Below are 8,285 nucleotides of genomic sequence, written 5' to 3'. Positions count from 1 at the left end.
TAATATATATGTATATATAAACACACACAGAGAATATGTGTGTGTGTGTGTGTGTGTGTGTGTATATAAAAGAATATATATGTATATGACAGTGGCAAAAGTAAACCCCAGAACCTTCTAAAGGGGGAAGCACGCACAAAGGGGACCGTGAACTGAAAACGAGCGGGTGCCTCTGGAAGGGCGTGTGTTCAGGCTGCAGCCTGCCAGCACACCACCTGCCCGCACTGACCAGACACTCAGACGCCTGCTCTGCTTTTTAATACAAAACAGGGGATGTGGACGCTGTCAAGCTTCAGCACACAGGTCTAGGTGGTCCGGGAAGAACACTCGGAACTTCCGAGGAGGAGGCAGGGAGGGTGGGTGTGGGAGGGCAACACCCCTACTTCTCAGGGGTGTTTGTGGAGGAGGGGTGGTCAAGAGGCAGAGAGACACAGCCCTGGGCAACCTGCTGCCACAGATGGGACCTCGCTGATCGAGGTGCAGGCACGGCTGGTGACTCCTCTCCTCCAGGAGCTGCTTGTCAAATATCTCCTTCTCCTGGTAGCTGGAGGATGGTCCTTCGACATACTTCTCTTTGGCTGTCTCGTTCACCTCGTCCACTGCAGCAGTGGCACAGGTAATGGCCTCGGGCAGCAGCAAGTCCAAGATGAAGCAGATAGTGTCCCCATGCAGGCGTGTCAGAGCTGTGCTGCCCGAGTCCTGGTAGACGCCCCGCAGGTACTTCATCACTAGGTCCAGCTGCTCCTCTTCCTCCAGGTACATGTCCATGCAGGTCATGAGCTGGCCAGGGCTCAGGAAGGTCTTGAGCCAGCAGGATGGCTCCTGGCTCCTGGGGATGGCGTGCAGGTGGCTTTTGGTGCTCAAGACCTTCACCATGTGCTCTACCGCTTCTATTTGGGTTGGTCCCTGGCCTCCAGAGACCGGCCCGGGAGCACCTTGCAGGCACGGCTGGCTGTGGCCCTGGAGGCTGCTGGCTGCAGGATCCCCGGGGTTCTCCTCACTCAGTGGAGGGAAGGTGGTCCCCAGGACATCCTGCTGGATGGACTTGCACACGGGGTAGCTTATGTCTGCAGCGTAGTTTTCCAGAACAAGCTGGTGAATGAGCCACAACATAGCTGGACCCTGTAGTCGGTGATGAGGGCCACACACCAGCCAACCGCCTGCTCGAAGTCCTGCTTGGCCTGGCGCAGCAGGGCCGGCTTCTCCTTGTAGTCGAAGTGCTTCAGTCTTTTGAGAGACACAGTGATACCTCTCCCTTTCGGGTTCATGTTGCCTTCAATGAAGAGCACACTAGCTTTCTTATCTCGTTGCCTGAGGCCTTTGACCACTGCGGGCCAGAATGGGTATTTCTGGTACTTCAGCCAGGCCAGCATCCCCACTTCGAACGAACGTGGCTCCTGATGGAGAATTCTGGGGGGCTCTTCCTCCTCTTTATCTTCCCTCAGCATAGAATCAAGGACATTCAACTCCATTGAGCCTTCAAAAGACTGGTGGCCTTCCTTGACCTTCTCTGGCTCCGGACGGTTGGGCTCGGATGCGTGACTGGCACCGTCTGGGACCCCGCACCCCTGAGGCTCAGGCTCCTCCAGGCGCGGCCTCTTCCCTGGGAGCTCTCTGGTGTCGGTTTCTTGGCAGGTGTCACTTTCCTTCTGTCCCCAGGTCTCCCCCTCCTCACTCTCTTCAAGGGAAGAAGGGCTATTGCACAGTGAGCCCGGAATGTGACCTGGGTGAACCGGTGTTTCTGATAGGCTTCTGCCCCATGACCTGCCCGCCTTGAGTGGGGCCAGCAGACATCCTGGGTCCCCAGAATCCTTTTCACAAGGAGATGAACTTAGCTGGCTTCTTCCAGGTGGGGCCTGGCCCGCTGCATGTTCAGGGAGCAGAGGGGTATGGGAGCCACAGAGTGCCAGATCTGCAGGCTTCGGGCCCCAAGGAGCTGCTCTTCCTTCCCCTGAAGCCGTCTGGATGCGAGCCGAATGCCTCCTCAATCAGAATGGCCAGGGCCACTTGCAGGGAGTGTCTGTAGGCCAGCTCCTCCGGGGCCTTAGTCTGCGAGTAGGCTAGCGAGGAAGCAATGTCCTCAATCAGAGACTTCGATAGGCCCTGCACTCCTGTGCTGCTCACCCGAATTTTTTCATCAAGGGAGAGTATTTGAACATCTAGAAAAAAAAAATTCTTTTTTCTCTTCTTTTTGGTTGAAGTCTCGGTTCTGGACAAAATCTTTGCTGGCCTTAATCGCATTTTCCATCTGCAGAGGACATACTTGGCATTCATCATCATTTAGACAAGAGGTGATGATTTGGCACACACACAGCACTGCATGGGCTAATGTGGACGTGCCCCTGCGCGTCTCCCCGGACCCCAGCCTGTCGACTGAAGAGGCCGCGGCGGCACAACCACAGTTGCAGCCCGCGTGTGCCAACTGCAGCAGCTCCCGCCTCTGCGCAGCGGCTCCAGCCTGCGCCCGCGGGTCTGCCCTGCTCCCGCCACCGCCTCCTCCGTTGACGCTCCCCCACCCCCAACCAAGCACAGCAGGGGGCGGGGCCGACCTTGCGAGGGCTTCTGGATTGATGTTTTTTAAATGCCTCATACATGAGTTTTGAATCTTGCAGTGTTACCATGCTTTGGTCTGTGGGCTATTTCCTAGCCCAAGTATAGGCATCACATGAGCACAATTAAGTATTCTGGGATTCCCATTCTTCTCAGAGTCAGCCACAATTTATTATGATCCACACAGTCAAATATCTTTGAATAATCAATGAAACACTGATAGACATTCCTCTAGTACTCTCTGCTTTCTTCCAAGATCCATCTGACTTTGGCTATAATGTTTCTAGTGCCACGGACTCTTCCAAACCCAGCTTGTATTTCTGGTAGTTCTCTGTCAATGTACTATTCCAGTCATTTCTGGATAATCGTCAGCAGGGTTTTGGGAGTGTGTCAGGGATGCATCCTGTCTCCACACCTTTTCAATCTATATGCAGTACAGATAATTCAAGAGGTTGGACTATCTGAGGAGGAATGTGACACCAGGATTGGAGGAAGACTCAACAACCTTCATTATGCAGAGGGCACAACCCTGCTTGCTGAAACAGGAGAATCCGAAGTGCTTGCTGCAGAAGGTCAAGGACAGTAGTCTTCAATATGGATTGAAGCTGAGGAGCAAGAAGACAAAAATTCTCGCCACTGCACCAACTGGCAGCACCATGATGGATGAAGAAGAGACTGAAGAGCTTGCCTGGCTCCACAATCAACACTCCTGGCACCAGCAATCAGGAAATTAAAAGACTAACTGCATTAGGTAAATGTGCTGTCAGGGACTTTTCCAGAGTACTGAGAAGCAATGATGTCAGTCTAGAGACCAAGATGTACCTGATCAAGTCCAAGTCTCCGCAATTACTTGCTATGCATTAGAGAGCTAGAATTGTTGCCTTTGAGTTGTGGTGCTAGAGAAGAGTCTTAAAGATAGGCCAAGAAAACAAATAGGTCTGTCTTGGAGAAAGTGAAACCAAATTTCTCCTTGGAGGCTAGGATTTTGAAGCTCTGTTTTACACGCTTAGAAAAAGGACATCATGCTTGGAAGGGTGGAGGGACAGCACAGGAGAGGAAGACCCGGGATGAGATGGAATAATTAGGGCAATGGGGGTAGGTGTGTCAGAGTCTTTGAGACTGGCTCAGGACAGGACATGCTTCAGAGCTACTGTACATAGGGTTTGCTATGATCACAGATGACCCAATGGCACATAAGCCACCCCCCCCATGATTAATAAAGAAAGACCCTCAATAGAATGATCGATACAGTGGCTGGAACTAGTGGCCCGAGCATATTGGAGATGGTGAGGATGGCACAGGATAAGACAGGTTTCAGATCTGTTGCTCCTATGGCTGTTATGAGTTGTAGCTGACTTTACGGCATCTAACAAGAATAACAAAGTTAGGTTTGAAAATGATTATTTTGGAGGAGGGGAGTTCTGAGTTGTGGAGTGTGTGTAAAACATTACAAGCATTCATTACTCTTGAATTCCAAGAGGCCATAGGGATATTTGAAGAATGATATGTGCCTGGAGCAGGCTGACAGGGTAACGGGCTGTGAAGGCTGCAACTGGAAGAGAAGAGGAAAAACAACAAAAATCTTCCTCCAAAATGTTTTCACATTAGGTGGTATGACAACGTGGGGTAGTGTTTCCCTTCTGTTCACCTTTCTTCCAACCTTCCCATGAAACAACAAAGCTTCAGTTAAAAGTAATAAACAAATCAAAAAAGAAACAAACAAAAAAAGAAAAGTTAGATCCAGCACTAGTGATCTTTAGGATGTAATTTTAATTCACTATTATAGTTGAGTTGGAATCCACCCACAGCTGACCCTCCAGTGGGTTTTCAGAGGCAGTTTATCTAATCACAAAGGAGGAGACTGTCTGCCCTTCTCCTGCGGAGCAGCTGGTGGCCTTAAACCACGTGCCTTCAGGATTGTGGGGCAGCTTCTTGCAAATAGGGCCATCATACATTGTAGTTAAAAAAGAGAGAGAGAGCGAGCTTAGATACGTCAGGAAAGAAATGAGCTCTCCTATATAAGAATGACTCATCTAAGCAACCTAAAAGGTCTTTACATAGGGTCAGAATGAAGCGTCTTTGGTGGTCACAGATGGCATCTCGGGAGAAGCTGCATCCCTGTAGGTGGTGTCCTCAATAGGGTGCATGCTGGCTGCTAAAATGATTTAATAGTCTCCTTTGTGGAGGATGGTTTTGGAAAAAAAAGATCAATACAAGCCTATCTGGCAGGCTATAAATACATTCTTTTGAGCACTACACCCACTTTATGCAAAGCACTTGTATCAGTAAAAGATTAAAGGATTAGGGGGGTTCCTCTGTTTAACAGAAATTCAGTCAAGAAGAATCCTTCCTGAGAGGTTCAATATTTATATGATAACGACACTTTTGAAAATACACTGAAGATGAAAGCGACCTTATCCATATCAGTATTCAATCTAAAGACCATCCGAGGAATGATCATTTTCACAAGAATCAGAAAACTGGCATCAGAAACTATCTGGTTTAAATAGATTTATCTTGTTTGTAGGGAAATCACACAGAGAGCTTTTCTTCAGGGTCAGAAAGATTCACAACGTTTACTCACAATATTTAAAAGGAAAGTCAACAAGATTACACAAAGACATGATATATATATATATATATATAATTTTTTTTAAGTCAACCATAACCTTGTTCATTTAATGAATTTCTTTGTTGTTGGGAGCTACCGTTGAGTTCAAACTGACTCCTAGGGACCCGGTGTGCAACAGAATACTTCTGGCCCTGAACTACCCTCTTAATGATCATCACTAGCTTTTAGCCCATGGTTGCAACTACTTTGTCAATCCACATCACTGGGAGTCTTTCTTTTCCAGTGACTCTCTACAGGCCATGGTCTTTGTAAATACTTGCTATGCATTGGGAAGCTGGACAATGACTAGGGATGATGGAAGGAAAATTGATGCCTTTGAGCTGTGGTGCTGGAGAAGAGTATTGAATATACCATGGGCTGCTAAGAGAACAAACAAGTTTGTCCTGGAGAGGGTGAGACCAGGCTGCTCCGTGGAGGCAAGGATTCTGAAGCTTTGTCTGACAAACTGTGGATATGTTGCAAGGAGGGACCAGTCCTTGGAGAGGGATGTATGTTACACTTGGGAGACTGGAGGGACAGCACAGGAAAGGAAGACCCTCGATGAGATGGATTGATTCAATCACTGGGGTAATTGGGATGGGTGTGTCGGAGACAATAGATTGACACAGGATAGAGCAGGGGTTAGGGCTTTTGTACATTAGGGTCGCTATGAGTTGCAGATGACTCGACGGCACGTAACAACTCTACTTTTATTTAGAAATTTTTGTTTAATAAACAAATGTGGCTGACTGAAGGCATGCATAAGGTCTAATTAAACCATCTGTTTAAAATTCTTTTCCCTCTCCTCACTTCTTTTTGTCCTATTCTGCTCCATTTCACCATCAAAGCTGTGCTCGTCAGATGTATAACCTAACATTAAATTATCAAGATTCTGAAATTTAATGAACTAAAAAAGATAGATTACCTGGTGCCAGGCAGGGAAAGGGACACACAATAAAACGATAATGAGACTCTCCATTTGCAGATGCCACACCTCTATTTCCTTATGAAGCAGTGCTGATGGCTTAGTGGGTAAGGAGCTGTGTTGCCAACCCAAAGGCAAGTGGTTTGAATCCACCAGCTGCTGCACAGGAGAAAGACGGACAACGTTCTCTTCTGTGAATTATAGCTTTGGAAAACTCTCAGGGGATCAGCTATGAGTTGGTTCCCACTTGACAGCAGTAAGTTATTTCCCTGTGAAGAAGTTGGTATACATTTCTACAATGAAGACACTGTGAGCTATAGGTCAAACTGGATCTGAATATGAACGTACCTGGAAATAAATGACCAGACAAGAAAGCATGAGACCACCTGGAGTACAAATACCCAAAGCAAACCACCAGTGTGGAGTCAATTCCAACTCACACCACCTCCCTACGACAGAGCACAGCTTCCCTCCAGGGTTCCCAGGGCTGTAAGGGTCTAGGGAGGCTGTCACAGTGTTCTCCTGAGGGATCAGCATACTGATCTTTTGTTTGGAGGCTGAGCCCGTGAATCACTGTGCCAGCAGCACTCCTATCTGGATTACTCTGAGTTCTATTCCAGAATTACTTCTGTTAGGCCTCGCTGAGTCAGAACCAACTCAGAGCTGACCCTCCAAGAGGTTTTCAGGGACAAGGAATCACTGCCCATTGTTTTGCTGCAGAGCAGCTAGTCGATTTGAACCACATGCATTTGGGTTGATAGTGCAATTCCTTACCACTAAGCCACGAGAGCCCCCTCCAGACACAGATAAGGCACAGTGGTTAAGTGCTCTAACCCATAAACCACTTCTTGGGAGAAATGTGGCAGTCGGCTTCCATAATGTTTACACCCTTGAGAAACCTACAGGACATTTCTATTCTGGGTTGCTATTAGCTGGAGTCAACTCAACAGCAATGAGTTTAGAGATAGAGCTACTAACGGAGAGGGTTGAGGTTAAAGTGGAAGAAAGGCAACTGGGAAGTAAGGCCTGGTGGTCTACCTTAGCCTCTGATTAGGTGCCTTGAAAAGCACCCTGTTGGTACAATAGTTAAACTGTTTGTCTAACTAAAAGGCTGGCAGTTTAAACACCCTGTTTCTCCACATCAAGGTCATGAATATAAAAATTCTCACCTCTGGACTGATGGGCAATATCATGACAGCTAGAGAAAAAGACTGAAACTGTTAATGAGTTCCTCTTACTTGGACCTACAATCAGCAGTCAGAAAATCAGGAGACATATTGCATTGGAAAGTCTATAGACAAGGACCTCTCCAAAGTGTTAAAGAGTAAGGATGCCAGTTTGAAGACTAAGGCGCAACTGACTCAGGCCATAGTCTTTCCCATCACTTGCTCTGCATCTGAGAGCTGAATGAGTAAGGATGACAGAAGAATTGATGTCTTTGAGCTGTGGTGCTGGAGTACTGAATACCCCACGGATGGTCAAGAAAACAAAAAGGTATGTCTTGGAGAAGGTGCAGCCAGGGTGCTCCTTGGAGGCAAAGATGAGAAAGATTTCTCTCACACACTCTGGGAGTATTGCCAAGAGAAGCTATTCCTTGAAGAGGGACATCATATGCAGAAAGGGACAGGGTCAGGAAAAGAGAGGAAGACAGTCAATTAGACAGACTGACACAGCGACTGCTGCAGTGAGCTCTTGTGTGTCAGGAAGTGTGAGGATGGCACAGGACAGGACAGGGCTCAGATCTACTGCTCACAGGGTCGCTGTGAGTTGTACTTGACTTGATGGCACCTAACAACAACTTGCTCCAGTTGCTCCACAGACAAAAGATGAGACTGTTTGCCTCCATAAAGATTACAGCCCTGGAAACATATGCAGCAGCCCTACCTTGCCCTAAAGGGTCACTGTGAGCTGGGATTATTTGATGGGTTCAGTGATGTTTCTCAGAATATGAAGTTGTTGTTGTTGACTGCCGTCAAGTCGAGCACTCATAGCAACCCTATGAACAAAAGACCTGAAGCCTTTCTATATCATCATTTCTTCAAGTTCATAGAGTTTCCAGAGGCATGTGGTTTAGGAAGTGGATGCCACTCCTGTTTCCAAACCTGTCTTAAAACTGGGGAGCTCCACCAATTGCTGTTCAACATGGAGAACCCTTATGGCTTATGACACCCCATTGGCATAAGGTTCAGCATCACAGCA

The 8,285-nt window shown here is 47.7% G+C and overlaps 1 protein-coding gene and 1 pseudogene across 1 annotated transcript in view; both read right to left on the bottom strand.

Annotated features, from left to right (window-relative positions):
* Positions 1 to 8,285, bottom strand: part of DTNB (dystrobrevin, beta) — a 371,266-nt gene that overhangs the window by 81,298 nt on the left and 281,683 nt on the right. The window lies entirely within an intron of this gene.
* LOC102845351 lies at positions 286 to 2,590 on the bottom strand (annotated as a pseudogene).

Source organism: Elephantulus edwardii, unplaced genomic scaffold (genome assembly GCF_000299155.1).
Source record: "Elephantulus edwardii isolate Elephantulus edwardi_28Jun2011 unplaced genomic scaffold, EleEdw1.0 scaffold00009, whole genome shotgun sequence".
Classification (NCBI taxonomy): domain Eukaryota; kingdom Metazoa; phylum Chordata; class Mammalia; order Macroscelidea; family Macroscelididae; genus Elephantulus; species Elephantulus edwardii.
The sequence above is the reverse complement of the archived record's forward strand: the minus strand, read 5'-3'. Positions and strand labels throughout refer to the sequence as shown.